This window comes from Cetorhinus maximus, chromosome 6 (assembly GCF_964194155.1).
Source record: "Cetorhinus maximus chromosome 6, sCetMax3.hap1.1, whole genome shotgun sequence".
In the NCBI taxonomy this organism is placed as follows: domain Eukaryota; kingdom Metazoa; phylum Chordata; class Chondrichthyes; order Lamniformes; family Cetorhinidae; genus Cetorhinus; species Cetorhinus maximus.
In genome coordinates, this window is record NC_135884.1 from 85,179,951 (window position 1) to 85,206,690 (window position 26,740).

Sequence of the window (26,740 nt, forward strand, 5' to 3'; positions counted from 1 at the left end):
CCTCCTCCTGCTGCACAAAGCTCTGGGACCAAAATTGATGTTGAGCAGAAGTTTAAAATAGATTGAAATTGCTGGATGAAGAAAGCCCGTGGTCCAAAAGGGGGCATGGTATTGAAGCACTGACAGGCTGATGGGCAGAACATGTAACTGGATAAAGCTTATGCTTAAGAGTGAATTCATGAAAAGAGATTTAAATCATTGATCCAGAATGAGTCTCAACAAATGAGTGTGAGTTGACAAGCTTGATGAAGGCCTCCTGTGTCCACTTCAGTTAAAGAACTAAAAAGCATGGCCTCAGCAGCAGGAGACTGGTTCACTTCAGCAGGTGTTGGGCAGTGTGATGTACTCCTACGGGTGGGATTTTGCATTAGGTTCATAGAATCATACAACACAAAAGGAGGAAGTTCAGCCCTTCATGCCTGTGCTGGCTCTTTAAAAGAGTTATTTTATTAATCCCACTCTCCTCCGCTGGTCCTATAAACTTGCAAATTTTTCCCTTTCAAGTGTTTACTCAATTCCTGTTTGAAAGTTTCGATTGATTCTGCTTCCCCCAGCCTCTCTCAGGCAGGTTGTTTCTGATTGTTTTGGGGAATGTGGCCAAGATCTCGCAGTGGTGGGATGGGAGGGTGGGGTCATGGGTGGGGTGTGGTTGGTGAGAAGGAGGGACTCAAAATACAAACAATCACAATTAAAACAACACTCCAGCAAGTGGAAGGGTGGTGGGGGATGGGTGGGATGGGGGTCTTTTCTTTATTATATGTAAATGCTCTGTCCCAGTTAAGGAATATTAAGGTCTGAATAACTTTATCTCATAGAAATTTATTCTCAGAAATCATAGAAAATTCCCACCCATTGATTGAAACTGTGTTACCGATGATTTTGTAGAGCAGTTGGATCCAAACTCCATTCTGGAGAGCACATCCATCATGTAGGCGTGTGATATTCTGTCAAAGGCCTTCTCCTGGTCCAAGCTGATGAGGTAGTTATCCATCCGCTTTGTCCTGCACATAGGCGATCGTATCCCTGAGTGGCATAAGGCTATCAGAAATCTTCCTGCTGGCTGCAGTACAGCTCTGGTCAGGATGGATCACTAACTCCAGAGCAGATTTGACCCGATTGGCAATGACCTGGGCCGAATTTTGTATCCATGTTAAGCAGTGAAATGAGTCGCCAGCTTCTGATTTCCTCCCAACCCCCCTTCCGCTTGTAGGTGATGGTGATGATGCTTTTCCTTATGGATTGTGACATGCTGCTGACCAGAAGCATATCTCATACACTTCCAGCAGCTCTGGGCCGATCCAGTCCCACAGAGCCGAATACAATTCAGCAGGTAAACCATTGCTTCCATGAGCTAACTCATCTCGTATCAGCCTGCTGCTATTTCTCCTTCTCTTAGTTTCTGTGTCCCTCCTTTCAATGGGCTCCCTCGCTTTAGATGACTGAACATCTGAGGTGGGCTGAAGAGCAAGTGTGTGTCAGTGAACTGGGGTTTAGGCCTGAGAAATGGGTCTATGAAGATAGATAGGGAGTATGTAAGGGAAGGAGAGCGAGCGACTGTTCAGGTTGTTTTGGGGGAACTGTTGGTCTGGATGGAGTTGCCAACACTCATGGATTGTCCTGGAGGCTCCCGCAATTATTATATTCTTATCCAAGACTTCAATTTAAACAAAAGAATAAATAAAACCATGGTGATATACAGCAAGCATCACACAGTATTAACAAAAACTTACAAAAACTCAAAAGCCCATCGGAACAAGCCTCCACTCAGCTACACGGTCAGCCCAGAATTTCTCACCAGCAGAGCTTGACTTTAATTGAGACTTTCCCTGGACACTTTTCTGAGCAACCCAGGAAGCATAATGATGGGGTGTTAAACGACAAAGTGTGTATGTGTGTTTTTGGGTGGAATTTTCCATGCCCGCTGGTGTTGGGCGCATTTGGCGGTGTGAGTGGACAATATAGCGAGAAGGCCAAAAATTGGTTTCACAGCATCATGAAGCCAGTTTACGATCATCCACTTTGCCCGTCAGTGGTGAGCGCATTTCCTGCCGTTGGACATCAGGAACCTCATTGTAATACATCTGCTTATCATTATAAGCCCAGCTTGCTGGAATCACCCCCCTCCACGCTGGATCATTCGAGCATGTCGGCGTGCAATTTTCACAACTGGTAAGCTGCACTTCTCTTGGGACTTTGAGGTTTGTTTGCCTATCTTGCTTTGGGCAGCACTCGCAGTCATCAGTGCCAGGCTTTGCAGGCGGCACCGCATCACTTTTAGGGGAGCTCTGGGGCCTGTCTCTACCTACCAGACCAGCCAAAAGGCGGGGGTGCCTTCTTAACAGCTGCAGGGCTAGGGTCTTGCTTGGGGAAGGAGGAGAAGTGGCCTCAGGCAAGGGGAGAGACTGCAGGGCGAGGACTGTACTGGGGAAGGGGGTATCCCACGGTGTGGGGAGGGGCACATGTGGATCTGTGCAAGTGGCCACAAGACGGTCAGGGCTGAGGAGACAGTCTCCAGAGGAGATAAGGCCAGATGGAAATGTGACGGTGTGTGCGAGAGAATGAGTGGTGATGCCCCTTGATCTGGCAGTGAGTGAGATGCCAGTGAATGTGTAATGGGCTTGTGAGTGTGCGAGTTTAGTGTGATGAGATGGTTGCCTTACCACGGCGGCACGGATGAAATCATTCATCCTCTTTCTGCACTGGATAGCCAACCTCTTCTGTGCAGCATTGGCACTGACCACCACTGCTATTGCCTACCAAGCCGGAGTGGTAATGTTGCTGCCCCTCCTGCGGCCAGAACAGGGGTAGAGAACATCACGGTGGGTCTCCACAGCATCCAAAAGGTGCTTGAGGGATGCATCACTAAACCAGGGGCCTGCAGTCTCCTTGCCTTTTGGGGCCATGTCATCTTTGCAGCAGTCCTGGGCTGGAAGAACTGAGAGGTCTGTGTGCGGCTACACTTTAAATATGGTGCCTGGCGTGATGAAGCAGCAAGGTGATGGCGTGGCGGGTGAATCAGAACCTGCCCACCATCGAAATGGCTTGTTTTCCGGGAATGATATGAATGAGGCATGATTGGGACAATACGGCATGAAAAGCTGCCATTGTGGCTGGCAGGTAAAACGTCCTTTTCGTCGGCCGCTACTGCACTTAGTGTAAATCTGGGATGGATCCACCCTTTATTTTTTAACATTTTCATTTAATAGTTCTAAAAATATTGGAGCTTGCTGAAAACAGACTGGCTGACAGAGAAGATCATGTGATCCAATGCCAAGGAATACGTCCAATCAGAGTTGACAATCCCAGGCCTGGCTGATCAATTTAATACAGAGACACTCAAATATGACTTCATTTTCTTGTTATAATGTTTTAATTAATTTTTAAAATCACCCTCTCATGAAATAGAAAAAAATGTTTTAAAATGACCATTTGCAGTGCAAAAACATAAATTTTTTCAAAGGAAAATGTCCTAGGCTATGAGCAGATAACGGGTAGCTGGGGCAGAGAGAGGCTGGCAGCCTCTGGAAGGTGTGTGGAAAACTTTGAATTTAAGGCCTACAGCCCTGTGTCATGCACCGAGTCACAAACCATCACACCCACCCCCATCCTGCCAAAACACACCCTCCCACTATCCAAGGGCACAGACACCACTCCTCAGGGGCATGATCCACCCTCCCCAGGGGCACAGCCATCTGTCCCCCGGGGCACAGACACCACTCCGCAGGGTCCCAGATCTACCCTCCCCAGGGGCACAACCATCTCTCCCCAGGGGCACAGCAGACTGAAGACTTCTGCTCCAGAACTTTCTGTGCTGCCAGCCAAACTGTTCCAGTGCAGCTACAACACTGGCATCTATCCATCAATGTGGAATATTGCCCAGGTATGCCCTGTACACAAAAAGCAGGGCAAATCCAACCCGGCTAATTACCGCCCCATCAGTCTACTCTGGATCATCAGTAAAGTAATGGAAGGGGTCATCAACAGTACTATCAAATGGCAGTTGCTTAGCAATAACCTGCTCACTGATGCCCAGTTTGGGTTCCACCAGGGCCACTCAGCTCCTGACCTCATTACAGCCTTGGCTCAAATATGGACAAAAGAGCTGAACTCCTGAGGTGAGGTGAGAGTAACTGCCCTTGACATCAAGGCCGCATTTGACCGAGTGTGGCATCAAGGAGTCCTAGCAAAACTGGAGTCAACTGGAATCAGGGGGAAAACTCTCCACTGGTTGGAGTCATACCTAGCATAAAGGAAGGTGGTTGTGGTTATTGGAGGTCAGTCATCTCAGCTGCAGGACATCTCTGCAGGAGTTCCTCAGGGTAGTGTCCTAGGCCCAACCATCTTCAGCTGCCTCATCAATGACCTTCCTTCCATCATAAGGTCAGAAGTGGGGATGTTCACTGATGATAGCACAATGTCCAGCACCATTCGCGACTCCTCAGATACTGAAGCAGTCCATGTCCAAAAGCAGCAAGACCTGGACAATATCCAGGTTTGGGCTAACAAGTGGTAAATAACATTCGTGTCACACAAGTGCCAGGCAATGACTATCTCCAACAAGAGATCGTCCCTTGCTGTTCAATGGCATTACCATAACTGGATCCCCCATTATCAACATCCTGGGTGTTACCATTGACCAGAGACTGAACTGGACCAGCCACATAAATACTATGGCTACATGAGCAGGTCAGAGGCTAGAAATCCTGCAGTCAGTAATTCATCTCCTGGCTCCCCAAACCCTGTTCACCACCTATAAGGCACAAGTCAGGAGTGTCATGGAATACTCCCCACTTGCCTGAATGAGTGCAGCTCCAACAACACTCAAGAAGTTTGACACCGTCCAGGGCAAAGCAGCCCACTTGACTGGCACCATATCCATAAACATTCACTCCCTTCACCACCAATGAACCATAGCAGCACTGTGTACCATTGTAATAATTGTAGTTTTGACATAGTTTTGGACTGTAGGTTTAAGAAGAATCCTGTGTTGTAAGATCACATTATCTGTGTTAACCAATCAGTTCACAGCACAGGAAACTTCTAAGAGGGAGTTTTTCTTTAGTTATATAGTTTGATGCACACACGTAGCTGCAGCTGCTGTCTTGTAAATAAGATTCAATGTTTCCACCAAGAAAAGTTGCCTGGAAAATCAACTTTATAACATACTGGCGATGAGGATAAATCAGATTCAGTACTGTCCCTTGCCTAGCGATTGTGAGTATCTAAGATAAGTAAAAAAAAAAGGAAGATATAATTATCTGAGATGCCACAGTTTGGCAGAATCAACCCCTTTGAACCAGCGACAGATGACTGGTCTCAATATATTGAACATCTTGTGTTCTGCTTTCAAATCAACGAAATCACGGGGGAGGAAAAGAGGAGAATGATTCTCCTGAGTATTTGTGGGAACAAGACCTACAGTCTAGTTTGAAGCTTGACGACCCCCAGTACTTCTGATTTGAAGACCTTCAGTGAATGAGTAAACCCCGTTAAGGGACATTTTCAACCCAAGCCCTCAGTTACAATGCAGAGGCTGAGGTTCAATTCACGGAATAGAGCCCGGGGGAGACCATTGCTATCCACATGGTGAAATTAAAACAACTAACGGAATATTGTGATTTGTGAAACCCTGGATGATATTCCCAGGGATCATTTGGTCTGTGGCGTGCAAGAGAATGCTATTCAGTGAAGATTGCTGGTTGAAGTGGATCTTGATTTTAAGAAAGCGTTAGAAACAGTGCTCGTGATGGAAAGCACTGTAAGGGGCTCACAAGCGATTCAAGGTGCACAAAATGGCACTGTTTCCCTAGTTGGGTGGGAACAGCCAGCCGAAAGTGACACGAAAAGCTGGGACTCCACCACGAAGCAGGACACAGCCCCCGCTACCCGAAAACTTAGAGGGAGCAGCTTAGCAGCAAATTCGAAAACTAAGTTTTATCAATGTGGAAACAATCATACACCTAACAATTGCCGATTTAAAAAGGTGGAGTGTTATTTTTGTTACAAAAATGGACACATATTGAGACATTGCAAAGCAAGATTAAAACAGGCTTCCAGGCAACATATGAAGTCCAATGAAGTATGTAGTGTGGAAGAGCCAGAAACAACTAATTCTGACATTTATTCCTTATTCAACATGAAAATGGGGAAGACAGAGCCAATTATTGTCACATTGCAAGTGAATGGTAAACCCTTAAAAATGGAAGCAAATACTGGCCCTTCCACCAATGCCTTAGGAAAACACACTTTCAGATATTTAAATAAAGGTGCTCAACAATTAAATTTTGAACAAACATCTACCAAGTTGAAAATGTACACAGGTGAAGAAATCCAGGTAAAAGGTATCATCAGAGTAACTGTTCATTATAGACACCAAACAGCACAACTACCAGTGATAGTGGTGGAAGGTGAAGGGCCAAGCCTTCTAGGTCGTGATTGGTTGAAAGAGATTAAATTAAACTGGTCCAAAATCTTGCAGTTGCGTGCAGGAGGACTGCCAGAGCTGCTAAAAAAAATGACTCTGTCTTCAGGGATGAACTATGAAAAATCAAAGGCCTACAGGCCAAGATTTCCTCACTTCTTGAAAGCAAGGCCGGTGCTATACGCCTGGAGAAAGAAGGTTGCCGCTGAGTTGAACCAGCTAGAGATGCTGGGTATCATAAAAGCGGTTCAGTTCTTAGAGTGGGCAGCACCCATAGTCCCTGCCCTAAAACCGGATCACACTGTCCGGGACTGTGGGGGCTATAAACTAACAGTCAACAGAACAGCCAAACTGGACAGGTGCCCTATTCCTAAGATTGAAGACCTCTATGCCAAACTAGCAGGAGGGACAATGCATACAAAGCTTGACATGAGTCATGCATATCAGCAACTGGAACTGGATGATGCCTCCTGAGAATTTGTGACCATAAACATTCACAAAAGGTTATATCAGTACACACGCTTCCCCTTCCAGTGTTTCTTTGGCCTGTACCATTTTTCAGAGGCCAATGGAGAGCCTGCTACAAGGACTACATCAAGTTGTGGTCTACTTGGATGATGTACTGATAATTGGATTCACAGAAAAGGAACACTTGGTTAATCTAGAGGAAGCCCTGAAATTATTTTTAGAAGCAGGAGTGTGCCTGAAGGTGGAAAAATGCACTTTTCAGGCAAATGAAGTCATTTATTTGGGCCATTGGGTAGATGCCCAAGGATTACATCTGGTTGAAGAGAAGGCCTTCATGAAAGTCAAACAGCTCTTGCACCCTTCAAATTTGTTAGTGCACTACAACCCGACAAAGGAATTGGTGCTAACCTGCGATGCGTCCCCCTATGGAGTGGGAGCGGTACTAACTCACAAGATGGACGATGGTACAGAGAGGCTGATAGGCTATGTATCCAGGACACTTACCACAGCCGACAAAAGGTATTCACAAACCGACAAGTAAGGCCTATCGATTATTTTTGGTGTAAAAAACTTCCACCAATACATGCATGGGCGACATTTCACGATAGTATCAGATCACAAATCACTTTGGGTCCGTTTAGCGAGGAAAAGGCAAACACTCCCATTGCTTCTGTATGAATTCAAAGATGGGCACTAATTTTAGCGGCATATGAATACACTTTTGTACGTAGACCAGGGATTCATATAGCCAACACCAATGCCCTAAGTCGCCTTCCTTTGCAAGAGAACAATGAACATGTCCCAATTCCCCAAGAGCTCGTATTAGTGATGAATTTCCTGGATTCCTCACCAGTCTGTGCCAGGCAGATAAGAAACGGATGAATCATGATCCAGTCCTGTCTTGAGTGAGAGACCAAGTGTTACATCCCACGAACAAGTCTCTGATGAATTGAAGCCGTTTTTCAACAGAAGACATGAAATGAGCAATCAAGATGGTATCCTAGCATAGGGTGCGCATTTGGTTGTTCCTTCACAAGGGAGGGAACTGCTCTTAGTAGAACTATACAGTGCCCATCCAGGTGTCTCAAGAATGAAGATGATCGCTCAAAGTTATCTACGGTGGCCAGGAATGGACAACAATATTGATTAGGTAGTTAAACACTGTGTGCAATGCCAACAGCTACAGAAGTTGCCAGTGAAGCCCCATTATACCCATGGGAGAGGCCTGGTAGGCCCTGAGTGAGATTGCACATAGATTACACCGGTCCTTTTCCTGGAACCATGTTTCCACTGATTATAAATGCCCATTCCAAGTGGTTAGACGTTTATGAGGTTAAGTCACCAACGTCAGGTGCTACTATAGAAAATCTATGCCACAGCTTCTCTATCCCTGGATTGCCAGAAGCAATTGTCTCAGATAATGGTACTGCATTTATGAGCGCTGAATTTCAAAGATTTATCAGCTTAAATGGTATCAACCACATAAAGACTGCGCCATGCCATCTGTCACCAAACGGACTGGCGGAAAGAGCAGTGCAAACTTTTAAGGTGGGAATGAAAAGGTTAACAGGTGAATCGTTGGAAACTAAATTTGCTTGTTTCCTATTTCACTACAGAACAACCCCCATCCCCCACATACACACACACACACTACTACAGGGGCAACACCTGCAGAGTTACGGATGAGGCATCGTCTTTGAACAAGACTGAGCCTGATACTTCCCAGTTTGGAAGGGAGGGTGGAGAAAAGTCAAGGGAACTAAAAAGTGACTCATGATTTGCATAGTCATGAGCAACAATTTACTGTTGGAGAAGCAGAATATGTAAGGAATTTCAGCGGAGGGCCGAAGTGGTTACCTGGTAAAGTAAGCTCTGTGACCGGACCATTGCCGTAAAACATGGAAGTGGGGGGCCAGATCACCCGTAAGCATGTGGATCATTTAAGAAGAAGGGACATACCCCAACAAAATGATGTCCCACCTGTAACCATTGCTGAACCTGTGGTTCCTGCTTAAGTTGTTCAACCAAGGACAGACATGCCCGATGTCTCTGTTGGAGTGGAAGACACTGAACTGCCTGTGCCTAATGAGGTACCTGATGTTAACGTGGCTCCAGAGAATGTGGTTCTGCCAAAGAATCGGAAGTTGCAGAGCTGTGACATTCCGCATGGCTCAGGAAACCACCTGAAAGACTGAACTTGTAATTTCATGACCTGTGTAAATATTGTGATGTCATGAGATAAATACCCTTGTAAATACAAATGTACAAAAAAGTTAAAGGGGGAGGAATGTAGTAATTATACTTTTGATAAATGTAGGACTGTAGCTTTAAGAATAATCCTGTGCTGTAAGATCACATGACCTGTGTTACCCAATCAGTTAGCAGTGCAGGGAACCTTTAGGAGGGAGCTCTTCTTTAGTTACAGAGCTTGATGCACACATGTAGCTGCTGCTGCCTTGTAAATAAAGTTCAATGTTTCTACCAAGAAAAGTTGCCTGGAAAATCAACTCTATGGGCAGAATTTTACGCCCAAGGGATTTTACGGTTCCGCCAAAGTCAATGGACTTTTGAATGGCTTGCCACATTTTACGGCTCTCTCCCCACCCCAACAGGGCCATAAAATTCTGTCCTATAACAATCAACTACAAGATGCACTGCAGGAATACACCAAGGCTCCTATCATTCAGAAGGACAAGGGCAGCAGATAGATGGGAACGCCACAACCTGGAAGTTCCCCTCCAAGTCACTCACCATCCTGACTTGGAAATGTATTGCTGTTCCTTTACTGTCGCTGGGTCAAAATCTTGGAACTCCCTTCCTAACAGCACTGTGGGTGTACCTACACCACATGGACTGCAGCAGTTCAAGAAGACGGCTCACCACCACCTTCTCAAGGGCAACTAGGGATGGGCATTAAATGCTGGCCCAGCCAGCGAAGCCCACACCCGTGAATGAATAAAGAAAAGGCACAGACACCACACCCCAGGGCACAGATCTACCCTGTCCAGGGGCACAGACACCACCCTTCAGGGCATAGACCCACACTCCCCAGGGCTCAGCCATCTCACCCCAGGGCCACAGACTCCCCTCCCCAAGGCACAGACTCCCCACCCAAGGGGCACAGAGCACCACACCCCCTTCACAGTGGGACAGAGTCACAGTGCACAGGAATCAGGGGCTGAATGGGTTTTGAACTATAAAAAGCTTGTTCTGTCAGGGTTGTATCAGCAGTTGCTTCCAGGAGAGGGAACTAGTACAACAGCTAACCAATGTGAGCACTTGTTGACCAGGAGCTGGTGGTGCACAGCATGTTACACAGGCACAGTTCCATAAGCCTCTGCAGCTGAACAGCTTCATTAAGCAGGGAGTCGTTTAAAATCAGGAAATATATCACTGAGACAGACCAATATCCCGTAAATCTAGTATTTGTCACAGTACTCAAACTAAACAAAGAGAAGGAGCAAATAACAGGTCTAATTTTCTTTCCCCTCACACACTCTAACAGTACCTTACCCTAAGCCCAAGCCCAAGTACATTCAAGTACATCCCAGCTCAGATTGGTACTGTCCCACCTGATATCCGCACAGGCCCATTGCAATGGAGAGTGACCAGGATCCAGCTGAGGGGCAGGGTCACATAGAGCATTTTGGCTGAGATCAGCTAACACAACACGAATGAGAAGGTGGCCCAGGGACCTTCTTGCTTTGTTTTATCATGTCAGGCAGTGTTTCTCCACACCATACCGTCATCAACCAGTCTGACCCAAACATTATTCTTATAAACCAGCCCATCACAGGAGATGTGAGTGAAGCTTCTTCTGGGCTCCAAAGAATGACAACAAGGCTTTGAAAGTATAAAATTAATGGTGTCTACAAGAGGTTTCTTGCTTCATATTTAGGTTAGCACATCTAGCTCATAGGGCCAGACAGCTTGACAAAGAGGATACCATGCCAACGGCCACAAAGCAAAATAGTAATAATATGCTGCATTACACCACAGGGTGTACAGTTGCTCAATTATCTACTGGATGCATTGCAGCAACTCACCAAGGTTGAATTAATGTGACCCCCGACTATACATCTCCTGTGAAAATCCTCTAGTGGAAGACCTTACCAAGTACCAGGTTACTTTGAAAGCGCCCCATAATTGTGACCCCTACCACTGAGAAGGTCGAGAACAACCATCTCATGGCAGCGCCATCACCTCCAGGTCTCTTGCCAAGTCACACACCATCCTGACTCGGACAGATATCATCGCTGGGTGAATATTCTACAATTTTCTGCCTAACACCACCATGGGGGCACCATTGCTACATGGGGTGCAGCCATTCAGGGAGAAAGTACACCACTGTCTCAAGGATAAGGTGTGATGGGCAATGAATGGCCCCCACATCCCAAGAATGAATTAAGAAAACTATTTGCCCCTGTCTAAGAATGACTGAGATAAGCAAGTTACTAGAGTTGAGGGAGATTAGTAAATATTGAGAATGCCAATCAGGAAAGGATGATCTGCCACAGGTAGATTGTCACATATTTCAACACTGGAGATGAACAATGCAAACTGGAGGAACAGCAGCTCATCTTCTGATTAGGCACTTTACAGCCTTCTAGACTTAACATTGAGTTCGACTATGAACTCCCTCCTCCATCCTCACCTCTTTTTTAATCCAATTTTGTTCCCCAGTCACCATGTTCCCCACCACCCCACCCCCCTCCCCACACCCCCCGCCCCCCAGGGCTATCTGTCACTTGTTCTTACATTTTGCTTTCACAGAGTGCTGATCCTTGTTCTGCTATTAACACACTCTGCTATCTCACCTTAATGCCACTATCAGCACCTTCTTTCGTCTTTAACACTGCCATTAACATTCCCTTTGTCTTATGCCCATGGCATCTTTGTCAATCTCTCCTGAGCTCCCACCTATCGCTGACCATCTATTTTACTCCAACTGCTCCACCCCCTCCTACATAGTATAAAGTACATCACATCTCTACCTCTTCAGCTCTGAAGAAGAGTCATATGGACTCAAAACGTTAACTCTGTTTCTCTCTCCACAGATGCTGCCAGAACTACTGAGTTTTTCCAGCATTTTCTGTTTTTAACTCAATATACAGGATTGACTGCACTGTCTTAGGGAAATGCCATCTTTCAGATGAGACATTAAACCAAGGCCCGTCTGCAGTCTCAGTGGGGTGTAAAAGATCCTATGTAACTATTTCAAAAAAGAGCAGGGGAGTTCTTCCGTGTCCTGGCCAATATTTATCCCTCAATTAATATCACAAGGGCAGAATATCAGGTCATTGCTGTTTATGGGAGCTTGCTGTGCACAAATTAGCTGCTGTGTTTCCTGCATTACAACAGTCACCACACCTCACACCACCACCTGCAAGTTCCCCTCCAAGTCACTCACCATCCTGACTTGGAAATATATCCCCGTCCCTTCACTGTTGCTGGGTCAAAATCCTGAAACTCACTTCCTAACAGCACTGTGGATGTACCTACACCACATGGACTGCAGAGGTTCAAGAAGGCAGCTCACCAGCACCTTCTCAAGGGCAATTAGAGATGGGCAATAAATGCTGGCCCAGCCAGTGACGCCCACATCTTGTGAATGAATAAGAAAAAATTGGCTTCATGGCCTGAACTTCATGCTCCCCCGCTGACGGGATTTTAGGTGGGGAGGGAACATGAAATTGAAGGAACAGGATTCCCCCTGGGTTCCCGTCCACCCCGACATTGCAGCGATTTTATGCTGAGGTGGGCAAGGCCTCGGGCAAGTTGCCCTGACCACTTGGCCACTTTATAGCCATTTCCCACCCAAACTCAATTTTTAGGCTGGTGGGAGCATTGACCTGGTGTGGGGGGAGCCCGAAAATAGAACGGGCTTAGATCTGGTGCAGGAAGTAAGGGGTGGCCTTCCTCAGAAGCTTCTTTCTGACTTTGGGCACCTCCCCACTAAGGTCCAGTGGCTGCTCTGGAATCCCAAAGGCCCACTCTCCACTGCCCCAGGCTATCCCTGCCCTCTCCGCCTTGGGACCCCCAAAGCTTACCTTGCCATCCGGCCCCAGGACTTAGGCTCTGGCACCTTGAAGCATTTCCTCTTCTGTCCACTCCAGCTCCTGGTTGGCTGGCAGCTCTCTAGGGTGGGGCTCCTTCCTGAGTGAGGGGCGGATAGTCCCGCCTGCAGCCAATTAAAGCTCATCGAAGCGGGACAGGTAAATGTGTTCCCCGCCGACTCTTTGGATGGTGGGCTGGGAAACCCTGCCATCCGAAATACCCTGGCCCATGTTCCTGAGTGTAAGGAGAAGGAAAAACCAGCTGTGATTCGTGTCCCTGTCCACTACCAAACAGACCCTGCTGATAGTGGGTGTGAGTGGATGGTGAGTGATGCCAATACGGGGTCAGCTCTGAAGGCCCATGCCACTGCCTCACAGAAGGCCAACAGTCACTTGGCTGAGGTGTCAGAGGGTGATTGGCACCTGTGATATTCTAAACCAAAAACTCCTTCAGGGGACAGGAGAGGATATTGGTAAGAAAGAAATGATAAAATATTTAATTACTTTTGTCTTTCATTGAATAAAAAGAGAGCCTTGGTGTCAGAGTTTCAGTGTCAAACCTCTTTATTGATATTAATACAGAACTAGTACTGTATGAAATTAATTTACGTACAAAACCTCAGGAAAGAAAAGGTAAACACCCAAAGGGATCAGCAGTAGCCACACAAGACAACAAAGCAAGTGTTTCCCAGTGTTGTCATTTACATGAACACGAAACAGTTGTACTCAAAATGTCACAATTCAGTCAAAGTCTTAGAACAAAAAAAAACAAGCTTTAATCTTGGCTCCAAACATTATGATCTTACAGAAATCCTTCCCCGATTACACTGCTCAATTCTCCAACAGGACTGGAGGGTGCAATCTTTCTGAGCTGGTTCTTTTGGAATGGGTAACCTGGATTGGGTGGCGTCTAATTCTGTGCTCGGCCGCATGGCTGTGTTCAGGGTACACAGCAGGTGGGGGGAACGGGGGGAGTGCAAACTCACATTCACCATCTTATTCAAAGTCTCTTTCCCCAGCGTCTGGTTTTGGCTGTTTCCACATTGTATATTCCATTTATGCATCAGATTCAATGCGAATGGAAAAACCCGTTTTACTGTTTGCTGCTTTGAACACAACAAAAGCTAGGCAGGAGGCTGTATGGTGTCACTAGGGATTTGCTGAAAGATCAGAACAGATTGTGACATCAGCAAAGACCCATCTTCATGCAGGGCACCTTTGTGTTTTATCCCCAAAGGTTACCTTCACACTTTTGCCATAGGGAGTCATATTTGAGTCTTAACTGTGTCTAAAAGCTACACAATGCAGATTGATAGTTGTCCCCTCAGAGAGGAGGGTACTATACTTCTTGCAACAATATTAAAAAGCATTGCCAAATACATCATAACTATTATTGCAGCCCGAGCTCACCCACCAGTAGCTGGACTGCTGTCTTCAGGTGGGAAGCAAAACAGGCTAATGTTGGACTCCAGACTCACCTCATGGTCTCACCTCACTGACCAGGTTGCACCTGGTCCAGCAGAAGACACTGTTAAAGCCAGATGGAATTTGAACTTTCTGGGTGAAAGAATACAATTGATGTTGCCAATTCCACATTCCCCTGCTCCATGGGAAAAGTTAAGTGTGAAAGGTGGGAAAGAGTTTTTGGTCTTTATAATCCCTCATTATTTTCACATATGAAATCCAACTCTACCCTCATAAGAGCACATTAATTATTACAAATAACACACCAACACATCCTTAAACATGCACAAGACTAAGATGTCTACGTGTACTTCAGAATGGAACCAATCCTATTGACTGTCTTGGCTCAATTCACAGAGGAAAGCTCTTGTTTCTAATGATCATTGTTGTGCTTTGATAAGATTCCACACAAGAGGCTGGCAACAATGAGACCGCATGGATTAAAGGTAATCATGTGGTACGGATTGATGATTGGCTGGGAGGTAGAATATAGAGAGTAGGGATGTAGGGTTTGTTCTCTGATTGGCAGGATGTGACAAATGGCATTTCCTAGGGATCTCTAGGTTCTCAGAGTTTCACCATATTTATCAATGGCTTAGACTTAGGAAAAATAGAGAGCTGTATATCCAAGTTTGTAGATGATGCTAAGTTAGGATGCACAATAGGTGATTTGGAAGTTACAAAGGGATAAAGACAGATTAAGTGAGTGGACAAAACTATGGCAGATGGAGTTCAATGTGGGGATGTGTGAGCTCATCCACCTTGGAACAGAGAAATAAATAAGAATATTCTCTTGATGCTGAGAGACTCGGAGCTCTGGAGGAACAAAGGGATTTAGGTGTCCATGTACAGAAATCACTAAAAGCTGGTGGACAGGTACAAGTAATCAAAAAAGAGAATGGAATGTTGGTCTCTTTCTCAAGGGGATTGGAAAACAAAGTGGAGGAAATTATGCCACAGTTTGTATCCTCCTCCTTCAGGTACCATGCTCTAAGAGGGTATTGGCATCCAAGGAATTCCATAGGATTGGTCCATGATTATGTACTGCCGTGGTTTGCCATCGCCTTCTGCAGTCTGACTGACCAGGAAACTCTCCCACTCTTAACCTCCTTCCATCAGGTGTATTAGCAGGATTTACAGGTTGAACCCAGATCCTTTGGCCCAGATGTAGGAACACTACCACTGCACCACAAGTCCTCGCAGACAGTTCATATAGAGTTATTAAATTATTAGAGCCAGGTCATTTTTGCGGTAAGATCAGGAAGCACTTTTCAAAAGAAAAGATATTGGAAATCCCAAAATGTTGTGGATTCCAATTGGAATGTTGAGTTTATTTTTGGTGGGTGAGGGAATCAATGGATGTGGAATCAAGACAGGTCAACAGAGTTGAGGTAAAGATCAGTCAAGATCTGACTGAAATTGAAGGAACAGGCTCGATGGGCTGAAAGGCCTACTCCAGTTCCTATGTTCAAGTTCAGGACACAATGGAGCTGCAGCCACTGTGCGCTGAGGTGAGATGAAAGGTAGACACTTGGTGGACCAGGCTAACGTTTGCTGTGAAGGTTTGTATGTGTAATGGTTGAGGGGAATATATCAGATAGAAAGAGTTGCCTTAACATGTAATGGCTCTTGTATCTCGCCTATCAGCATTTCAGCTTAATTTTTACCCTTCATGTCATTACCATTGGATGACAAAATGTTATTCGGGCGATTTTTATTAAATTCTAGCTCAGTAACAAGTTGTTTATTACAAACAATCAATATGACTTTAAAAACATAAGCGAATTGAATAAAACTTTCAAGGGTGAATGTGAGCTTAGAAGTCACCCTATCAGAACCAACGCAGAAAAAGGAAGAGCAAGGAAATATCAGTGTGTGAACAGAATCATTCAAATTCTAAACACTGCTCAGTAGCATCATCCAGCATTTGTACACAAGACTGTGTGGAGTCTCCAGGATCTTGGAACAGGTCAGTTGGATTGTGGAGGCTGAAGCTTAGATCCATAATATCCTGATCCCATTGCCTCACTAGGGCTGCTCCATTTTCTCTGGATCTTCCCAGACGCTGTCCTGATTTAAAGTCTTGGCCCATGTATCCTGGGGTCTCTATAGATTTAGTGAACCTTCAGGAATTGAAGATTAATCTCAGGGGTACTGCTTTGGGCAACCCAAGAGAAAGACTATGGGTGCATTGAAGTCAATTGTGGGTTTTTTATGTTTCACTTTCCGTGAACACTTATATTAGTTATACAAATATTGGAGATGGACAAGGAATGGCTGTCTGACTAACATTCAGGAATCATCCAATCGTGCAAGGAAGATTTGTTCACTTTTCAATTGGCTTGGAAGGCAGTAGACTGTGATAAGTGACCAATGGGAGAAGTGTGGACAGTTGGTTACGCAGGCCAAATGACAAAACCTACAGCAACATGCCCAACTCCAGTCAATAACCTTAGGCCAATGCTTCTGAAACTGTGGGTTGTGACCCCTTTCGGGGTGACAGAAACAACATCTAGGGTTGTGAGCTCCTTCTCCTATGAGACTGCGTCCCACATCAGGGCTGCAGGGCTTCTCCTGGTGACAGACCCAGGTTACTGGCCACCATCTTTATAGGGGACAATGTGCAGCAGAGCACATGCACAGCCGCCATCTTTATAGGGGGAAAGGTGCAGCAGAACACATACACAGCCATCCTGGATAAGAAAGCTGGAAGAGAAAGCCTTCATCGAGTCTTCTGCCTCTAGGGAAAATGGAGAGCTTGACTAAAACCAACGTAAGTACATGAAATATAATATTTTTTACAACTTAGATTAAAATACAGATTTTCATATTTATGAAGTATTATTTGTTGATCTATAATATGTGAACTTTAATAGTTATATTCTGAATCTTACTATGCTGCTTTTTTGCTGGCATCTGGGGGAAGGGGGTCACATTAATTTTCAAATATTAAAATGGGGTCACATTGGAAAGTAGTCTGGATAGCACTGCCTTCAGCTTCTTTGAGGGAAATTGTCAATTTATGAACCAATTGATGATGAATTTGCCTCTTGTATAGTGGGAGCTGGATAAGAGCAACATTGGACCACTGAAATTAGCAGAATACAGAGAATACCTTCCCATCAATCTGGGCTGTATTGTGACTTTTCTTTTTAAAGTAGTTCTTTTCCAAGCACTCTTATAAGGATAGCTGAAAGATCATTGGCTGGTCAATATTCAACTCACGCTCCAAATGCTGCCAGGTCACAAATGAAGCATTCCTTGCAGAAATGGGAAGTAAGCCCAAAGTTTCTTTTAGCAAAGGCATGCCTTGAAAATCTTGGCAGCTGACAAAAGCTTTAGGTTTAGGTTCAGTTGAGGAGGGGAGGAGGGTGGGGATAAGGGGAAGAGGACAGGTCAGGGGATGAGCCACAAGCTAAAACAAGCACATCAAAACTATAAATAGTGAACTAAAAGGAACCAACACTGAACAGTATAGTACATTCAAATATACATAAAACATGTACACCGATTCCACATCTCCTCCTCCTCCATGGCGTCACCTTGCTGGTGGTCACAGCCAAGAACACAGTGATGCTTAGTCAAGAGAGCAACCTCACTCAGAGAAGTTATTACATTGTAGAGACAGAAACTGTGGGCCAATTTTATTTAAAAAAGAACTTTTAAATGGAATTCCTCATTAAACACCTCATCATGTTTTTAGTAACTCGACTACAGGCATTATTCAATGCTTCGGCTCCTTGACTGGTGCTCTGAGATAACTGGTACAATCGAAGGAAATATATAGCATACTGCAAGACAGCATGACAGAATCGATTTACCAATATCATTCAAAATCTTCCATCTGCAACCAGCCTCCACCATTACCGATTGACCCATGTTCATCACATGATATCATGGACTGATCACATATTGGGAATGAGGGAGTGTGTAGTTTCAAATCATCTTTGAAGCCGTGATAGTTCCTGGTTCCTCTCTTAACCTCCACCCTGGGTATTCTGCCAACTTAGTTCTTATACCTGACCCTTTCTCCCAGTCAGTCTTCCTGATCTGCCAGCTGGTTTCACCAACACTGGCCCGAGATCTCCAGTTCTCACTTGATTTTACCTCCCAGTCACTCCACTCTGTGGTGTGTGCTGAGGTTACAATGACAGGGAAAGTCCTTGACAAATGTGACAGTTGCATTCAGCGTACAGTCGAGATCCACAGAGAAATCCAGCGCAAGGTGAAAGTTACTGACAGAGAAAAAATAGTTAAATACAAATGTTTGACTTAAATACTGCCCAGCACTGCACTGGCTTTCCAGACTTTGCCTTACACAAGATTTAAGACAAAACAGTATAGAAGGAGGACATTCAACCTGTGCCAGTGTAACACAACAATGGGGCAAACCTGCACAGTAAGATACTGTCAATATACTGCATGGGTCTATGCTTGAGAAGGGACAAGAAACTTATCAAAGCAGCTGGTGTAAAAAGCTGGATATCCTTCATCTCTTTACTACCACCATTAATGGCTCACTGCATGGCCAGACCATGGGCTTTGTGCTTTTAGAAGAATTGTTATTTCCCCTGTATAGTGGTATACAACTTTCACCTGGAGTACTGCATTCAGGCTTTTTAAAAAATGTATTCGTTCATGGGATGGGGTGTTGCTGGCTAGGCCAACATTTATTGCTCAACCCTAGTTGTCCTTGAGAAGGTGGTGGTGAGCTGCTTTCTTGAACCGCTGCAGTCCATGTGGTGTAGATACACCCACAGTGCTGTTAGGGAGGGAGTTCCAGGATTTTGACCCAGCGACAGTGAAAGAACGGCGATATATTTCCAGTTTTGGGCAGGTTTGGGCCCTGCACCTCGGGAAGTATAAACTGGCTTTGGAGTGGTGCAGCACAGATTCACCAAGAGCTTGAAGAGTGAAATTAGGAGGACAGGTTGTATAATCTAGGTTTATATTCCATTGAGTGTGAAAGATGAAGGAATGATCTAATTGTGGTGTTGAAAACGATTAAAGGATTTGAAAGGGTAGATAGGCCGAAACCAAGAGCGGAAGTGAGGTTGTAAGATGCGCTGATGCATTCAGAGGTCCGTTGACTTCGGCAGGACCGTAAAATCCCACCGGCGTAAAATTCCACCCCAATTCGTCATGGGGGGAGAGTCCAGAAGAAGGGCACATGACCAAAAATTAGAGCTGGGCCATTTAAAAGTGAGATCAGGAATTATTTATCCACACAAAGTAGCTTTTAGGGGGGTGAGTTCCAGATTTCCACTACCCTGAGGCTTTGGGGGTGGTCAATGGAAAATTTCAAAACTGAGATGGATAGATTTTTGTTTGCTAGGATATTAAGGAATTTGGAACCGAGGTGGGTAAATGGATTTAAGGCACAGATCAGTCATGACCTATTGGAATGGTGGGACAGGCTTAAGGGGGTGAATAGTCTCCTTCTGTTCCTACATCCCTTCCTCCTCCTTGTCAGTTTTTTCCCCTCCGGAAGCTGTGGGCCCCTTGCCATTGGCGCGCCTTCAAGATCTGTATGACTCAGCTAATCATCGCCTGGACTAGCAAAGTCATCAGGATAAAAGCAGAGCTTGTTAGGAACTACCTACTGAACACAGACTTACCGTGCAAGACTTGCTATCACCAAGTTGGCAGTCAACAAAAAGCCAGAAGCGTCACGACTCAGAAAAAAAGACTTGCATTTCTATAGATTCTTTCAGAGCCTCAGGATGTCTCAAAGCGCTTTACAGCCAATTAAATACTTTTTGAAGTGTAGTCACTGTTGTAATGGAGAAGATGCAGTAACCAAATGGAACACAGCAATCTCCCACAAACAGCAATGAGATAAATGATTCGGTAATCTGTTTTGATGATGGATATTGAGGAATAAATATTGGCCAGGCCACCAAGAAGGACTCCCCTGCTCTTCTTTGAAAAAGTGCCATGGGATCTTTTACATCCATCTTAGAAGGCAGAGGGGGCCTCAGCTTAGCATCTCATCCAAAAAAACGGAGCTTGTGACAGTGCTGCATTCCCCCAGTACTGCACTGGGAGTGTCAGCCGAGATTATGTGCTTAAATCTCTGGAGTAAGGAGCTCTCGACTTGCTTGTCCTTTTTGATTCATGCACCAGCTCTGAACACACAGAGGAGGAGGAAGAGATGCCAAAACAAGAAACAAGACAGTTAAAAAGGTTTTCTTTTGTAAAGCGTTACATTCTCTCTTCACACCTACTTCTGAAAATGTCCCCGGTCCCCTACAAACCGAGAATGGTCATCATTGAAAATAAAAACCCACAGGGACCGGGAGAAAAAATTTACAGCTATAATACAAGTGGGATGTCGGTCCTCCCAAACACATCAAGGTTGGAGAAAGGAAGTGGCGGAGTTTTCAGAAAAAGGCAGTGCGCACACAGGAGCCGATGGTGAGTCGACATCAAACTGTTCAGAAGATTCTGAGATGTTCCTTGTTGAGTGGAGTTGATGAAAGCTGCAGCTGCCTTTTTGCTTCTTATCTTGTTTGTCATCTGGATTCCCTGTTGGCTGCTATTCACTGCAAACAGAAGAGGTGACTGTCAGTGAATGAAGTTCTACACGTGACGAGGGGCGGCGGGGGGGGAGAGAGAGCAGGAGAGAACATAGTGGAGTACCAGCAATGAAGATTCTGCTATGTCTTTTGCATCTCCTTGTGGTACAAAGGGGTGGGAGTTATGTTACAGTTATACAAAGCTCTGGTTAGACCCCAGCTGGATTACTGCATTCACCACACCCTGGCAAGGATATACTGGCCTGGACAGTGTGGAGTGCAAAGTCACCAGAATAATACCAGGCCTCAGAGTTAAATTATGAGGACAGGTTGTATAAACTAGGCTTGTAGGTGATTTATATGAGGTATTTAAGATGATTCAAGGGTTTGCTAGGGTAGATAGAAGCTATTTCCTCTTGTGGGGATCTAGAACAAGGGATAATAACTTTAAAATTAGAGCTTGGATGCTCAGGGGTGATGTCAGGAAGCATTTCTCCACACAAAGGGTAATGGAAATCTGAAACTCCCTTCTCCAAAAAGCTGTTGTGCCAAGTCAATGCAAAATTTCAAAGCTGAGATTGATGGATCTTTGTTGGGCCGGGATACGAAAGGATATGGAGCCAAGGTGTATAGGTAGAGTTAAGATACAGATCACCCCTGACCTAATTAAATGGTGGGACAAGTTCAAGGAGCTGAATGACCCCCTCCTCTTCTACCAGCCCTGAAGATGCTGCTGTGCCGTCTGTGTTACCTCGCATCACTAGGAGAGCCTTTTGTTTGTCAGTGATTGATGAGTAACATTGGGGTTGAGAGACAATAGTGAACAGTTGTGCAGAAAGATAGTGGGAAACAGAACTGAGAGGCAAATGCTATCAGTTGGGCTCACGTCTCCCCAATAGTAACTGTTCTCTCCGTGAAGTTACGTTATTTTCTCCTCCCTTTCCTGGGCACGTGGTTATTGCGCTTTTCTCCTGTTTCGTTGAACTATGCACCTTTCCCTGGCTCTGCCAATGCCTCTTAGTAGGGAGTATCTGCAGGGGAGGAAGAGCTGTCCCTGTCCCTGGTGACTCACACCTCATGACACTTCTGAATTTGATAATAACAGATCGTACATAGAAGACACAGAACAAGGCTCTTATCTTCAAGCAAGATAATCATATCAACATCCTAACTGATGTACCAATACTTTTCCAAATTAGACCCTGCAGTCTCCCTAGGCAAGAATGAATCAAACTTGGACATTCTGAAGGACAGGATACCTCTCCAAAGACACAATTAATTATATTATAGCTGGGTCACTTGGCTTCCCATATGTAAAAGTCATGCAATGCTGAACGCCAATCAAGATATGGGAGGAGAGTACCAAACACCAGGTTGTCCAAGCTTGATTCACCCTGGCACTGGGACACCAGCAGGATTTATTTCGTCAAAAGGTGTCGCTAACACCAGGGCCATGGGCAGGCCAATTAAGGCCTGCCCAGCGTGATGCACACCCAGAAGTGCTGTGCGCTCCCTGTGCGGTGGTGGGGTGGTGTGGGGGGGTTCCCGGAGTTGGGGCCTGCGCTCTTTCACAGTAGAAAGAGCGCAGAAATCTCCCTGAGGCACTTCCATGCCTCAGGGAGATTAGTTGAGGTTCAGAAAAATTAATAAAGGAAAAAAAATTTTAAGGACATATTCCCACATGTGAAATTGTCACATGAGCTGGGACATGTCCATTCATTTTTTCAAAATTTTAAATTTAATTTATAAACACTTCACGAAGCCTCATCCCGCCGGTGGATGAGGTTTCATGAAAAATGCGAAGGCCGCCTGGGCTTTTAGCCTGCCCTCCAACCTTAAGGTTGGGCAGGCAACATTCTTAACAACTTTAATTGCTTTCTTAATGGCCTTAATAGGCCTTTGACAGTTCGGTGGGCGCGCAGCTGAGTTGGCTGTGTGTCTGCCGAACTGACAATCTAAATGACGTGTGGCGACGTCGGGACGCATGCCCGACATCATCGCGCGTCATTTTACATGCTGGTGAGCGGGCCCCGCCCCTGCTCGCCAACCGGAAAATTGTCCCCCTGTGCTGCTGAACACAGATTCCAAATTTAGACAACAATGGGTTAAGCTAATGTTGGCTGAAGGAGGCCTCCGCCTCAGCAACCAGGTATGGCAGCGGCTGATGGACATGGAATTTGAGTGTTTAGTCCAAACCAGAAAATAAAACACAAAAAATTCCATCAAACTTCTTTGTAACTCGAGGGCCTTGAGGAAGGACTTAAATCCACCAACTACCAAAACAAAGTTGGTAGGTGCTGATTATGCTTTTCCTAATTTGGAAGATAATAAAACAGGAGAGAGACGGAATTTCCACAGCTGCAGTTTTTTGCTTTTATCTTAGGAGAGAGAAGAAATCTGCCTGAGATCAAAACTGTGCTACAGGATGACTCAAGCACCTAGACTGTGGATTTTCTGAAAGGTAGAAAACCTGTCAGAGATGTTGATCCTGGCAGCATCTGCACCATTATAATTCCGCAACCTCAGTAAGAGTGCATCACAAGTGTAAAACTTGCAGCTGTTGTGCTGTGAGCCTCATTATTATATATGTAAATTAGGGCACTTGGCAGGAGGGATTGCAGGAAGAGCTAAGTAGCATCAGGTAACTTGGGGGAAGGGAGATCTTATGCCCAATTTTATTTATTTGAATTTGCCATGGACAGAGAGATATTCACATTGGAGGATGATAATCAATTCTTACATTTATATAACACCTTTCACAACCTCAGGATGCTCCCCCACCCCTGCCAAAAAAAAACACTTTATAGCCAAAGATGTATTTCCGAAGCCACTGTTGTAGTGTAGGAAACATAGCAGCCTATTTTCTCAAGGCAAGCTCCCACAAGTAATATGATAGATAATTAGATAGGGGTGTGGACATCTGCCTCATCAGCCTGGATCAGGAGAAGGCCTTTGACAAAATATCGCACACCTACATGGTGGATGTGCTCTCCAAAATGGGATTTGGGCAGGGAATTCGCAATTGGATCCAACTGCTCTACACTAACATCAGTAGCGCAGTCTCAATCAATGGGTGGGAATCAGATAGCTTTCCTATAAAATTTGGAGTCAGGCAGGGCTGCCCTCTCTCCCCTGTCCTGTTTGTGTGTTGCATAGAACCCTTTGCTGAGTCCATCAGGAAGGATCCAGGCATAAGAGTGATGATCCCAGGCAGTGGAGGCACTCAGGTCAAAGCTTCCCTGTACATGGACGATGTCGCCGTCTTCTGCTCGGATCCGCTGTCGGTGCACAGACTGATCCACATCTGCGACCAGTTCAAACTGGCCTCGGGAGCCAAGGTAAATCGTGGGAAGAGCGAGGCCATGTTCTTTAGGAACTGGGCTGACCGATCCTTTGTCCCCTTCACCATCAAGGCTGACGGCCTGAAGGTGCTGGGGATATGGTTCCGAGGGACCAGGGCATGCATTAGAAACTGGAAGGAGCAAGTGTCTATGGTGCAAAGAAAACTGGGCATGTGGGAGCAACGCTCCCTCTTCATTGCAGGTAAGAACCTGGTCATCAGGTGTGAGGCACTCTCGCTGTTGCTGTACGTGGTGCAGGTCTGGCCCATTCCACACTCCTGCACGATGGCGATCACCTGAGCCATCTTTCGCTTTATCTGGAGGTCAAAAATGGATCATGTCCACAGTGACGCGATGTACAAGCCTCTAGATAAGGGGGGAAAAAACATGCCCAACATTGCCCTCATCCTGATGGCCACCTTTGTGTGCGGCTGCATCAAGCTGTGCGTAGACCCTCGGTACACAAACACCAAGTTTCACTACGTGCTGAGTTTCTACCTGTCCCCGGTGTTGTGAAGGATGGGTCTGGCCACGCTGCCGCGGAACGCTCCAAGTAGTTGGACCGTGCCGTACCACCTGTCCCTCGTGGAAAAATTTATGCAGAGAAACACCTTTGACCACAAGTCCATCAGGCGGTGTCCCTGACTGAGTGTTGCAAAGTGGCACATTCCAAAGTCCAGGACTACGTGCTGAGGGATGCACTAAAGTTTGGGGCAGCCACCGCAAAGGTGCAATGGGGAAAGGTTGCTGTCTAAGACCTTTCTGCCACAGTGCACCGAGGGACTGGGAACTGTTGAGAGCCCCTCAGGCTGTACAGCTCAAAATGAATGTATGCATTGAATACTAATTGTATTAAAATTGTATTGAAGCACCTCAGAGTGCAACATGATGTATGTTGATAACTCCAATACCACTGTCTGATTGTCTGTAATGACCATATTGAAATGACTGTAATATTCATTGATTGTATTGAAGCACCTCGTGATCCATGTGTAAAAGTTGAATCTGATTGCACTTTTTGTGATGGCCATTTTGAAATGTTTTGTAATGTTCTTCCAGATATTTTATGAATAAAGTATATTTTATATAAAATAAAGGATAGATAATTAGATAATCTGTTTTAGTGGTGTCTGTAATGACACAGGCTGTATTTTACCGGGGGGTGGGACGTGGATTGCTCACTTCGCAATTCCCCCTAGAAGTACAGTTGGCCAGAAGCCAACTCACTCCATGTCAGAAATAAAAACATTTAATGCTGGAAAAACTCAGCAGGTCTGGCAGCATCTGTGGAGATAGAAACAGAGTTAAGATTTGAGTCCGTATGACTCTTCTTCAGAGCTAAACAGGGATTCGAAACGTTAACTCTGTTTCTCTCCCCACAGATGCTGCCAGACCAGCTGAGTTTTTCCAGCATTTTCTGTTTTTATTTCAGATTTCCAGCGTCCGCAGCATTTTGAAGAGGGCAAAAGGAAGCTACAAATAGATATAGATAGGTTAAGTGATTGGGCAAAGATCCAGCAAATGGAGTATAATGTGGGAAAATGTGAAATTGCCCATTTTGGCAGCAAGAATAAAAGAGAAGCATACTATCTAAATGGGTGAGAGATTGCAGAGCTCTGAGATGCAGAGGGATCTGGGTGTCCTAGTGCATGAATTGCAAAAGGCTTGTATGTAGGCACAGCAAGTAATTAAGAAAGCTAATAGAATGTTATCATACATTGCGAGGGGAATTGAATACAAAAGTAGGGAGGTTATGCTTCAGTTATACAGGGTATTGGTGAGGCCACATTTGGAGTACTGTGTACAGTGTTGGTCTCCTTATTTAAGGAAAGATGTAAATGCATTGGAAGCAGTTCAGAGAAGGTTTACTTGACTAATACCTGGAATGGATGGGTTGTCTTAAGAGGAAAGGTTGGACAGGCTAGGTTTGTATCTGCTGGAGTTTAGAAGATTAAGAGATTGAAACATATAAGATCCTGAGGGGTTCTGACAGGGTGGATGTGGAGAGGATGTTTCCTCTTGTGGGAGAATCTAGAACTAGGGGTCACTGTTTGGGGTCGCCCATTTAAAACAGATGTGGTGAATTTTTTTCACTCAGAGGGTCATGGCTCTTTGGAACTATCTACCTGAAAAGATGGTAGAAGCAGAGTCTTTGACTATTTTTAAGGCAGAGGTGGATAGATTCTTGGTAAGCAAGGGAGTGATAGGCTATTGGGGGTAAGCGGGATGCAGATTTGAGGTTACTATCAGATCAGCCATGATCTTATTAAATGACGGAGCAGGCTCGAGGGGCTGAATGGCCTACTCCTGCTCCTTTCGTATATTTGTATCAGTCCATGCCAGTCCGCCCCACAGCCATAATACGCAGTGGGCAGACTAAATTGGTGAATAGTGGGACTTCCGCCCCTCACTTGGGAGGATGTCCTGCCCTCAGGAGCTGTTGGCCAATCCCACTGGCCGGCAGCGCCAGAG

The 26,740-nt window shown here is 45.4% G+C and overlaps 1 protein-coding gene across 2 annotated transcripts in view; it reads right to left on the reverse strand.

Moving 5' to 3' along the window:
• Positions 1 to 13,491: 13,491 nt before the first annotated feature.
• The window catches only part of LOC144681873 (RNA-binding Raly-like protein), a 1,117,315-nt gene continuing 1,104,066 nt past the window's right edge, over positions 13,492 to 26,740 (reverse strand). For both annotated transcript variants that reach the window (XM_078543976.1, XM_078543977.1), the window contains one exon: positions 13,492 to 20,954. The gene's annotated coding sequence lies outside the window, so the exon portion shown is untranslated. The remainder of the gene's footprint in view (positions 20,955 to 26,740) is intronic.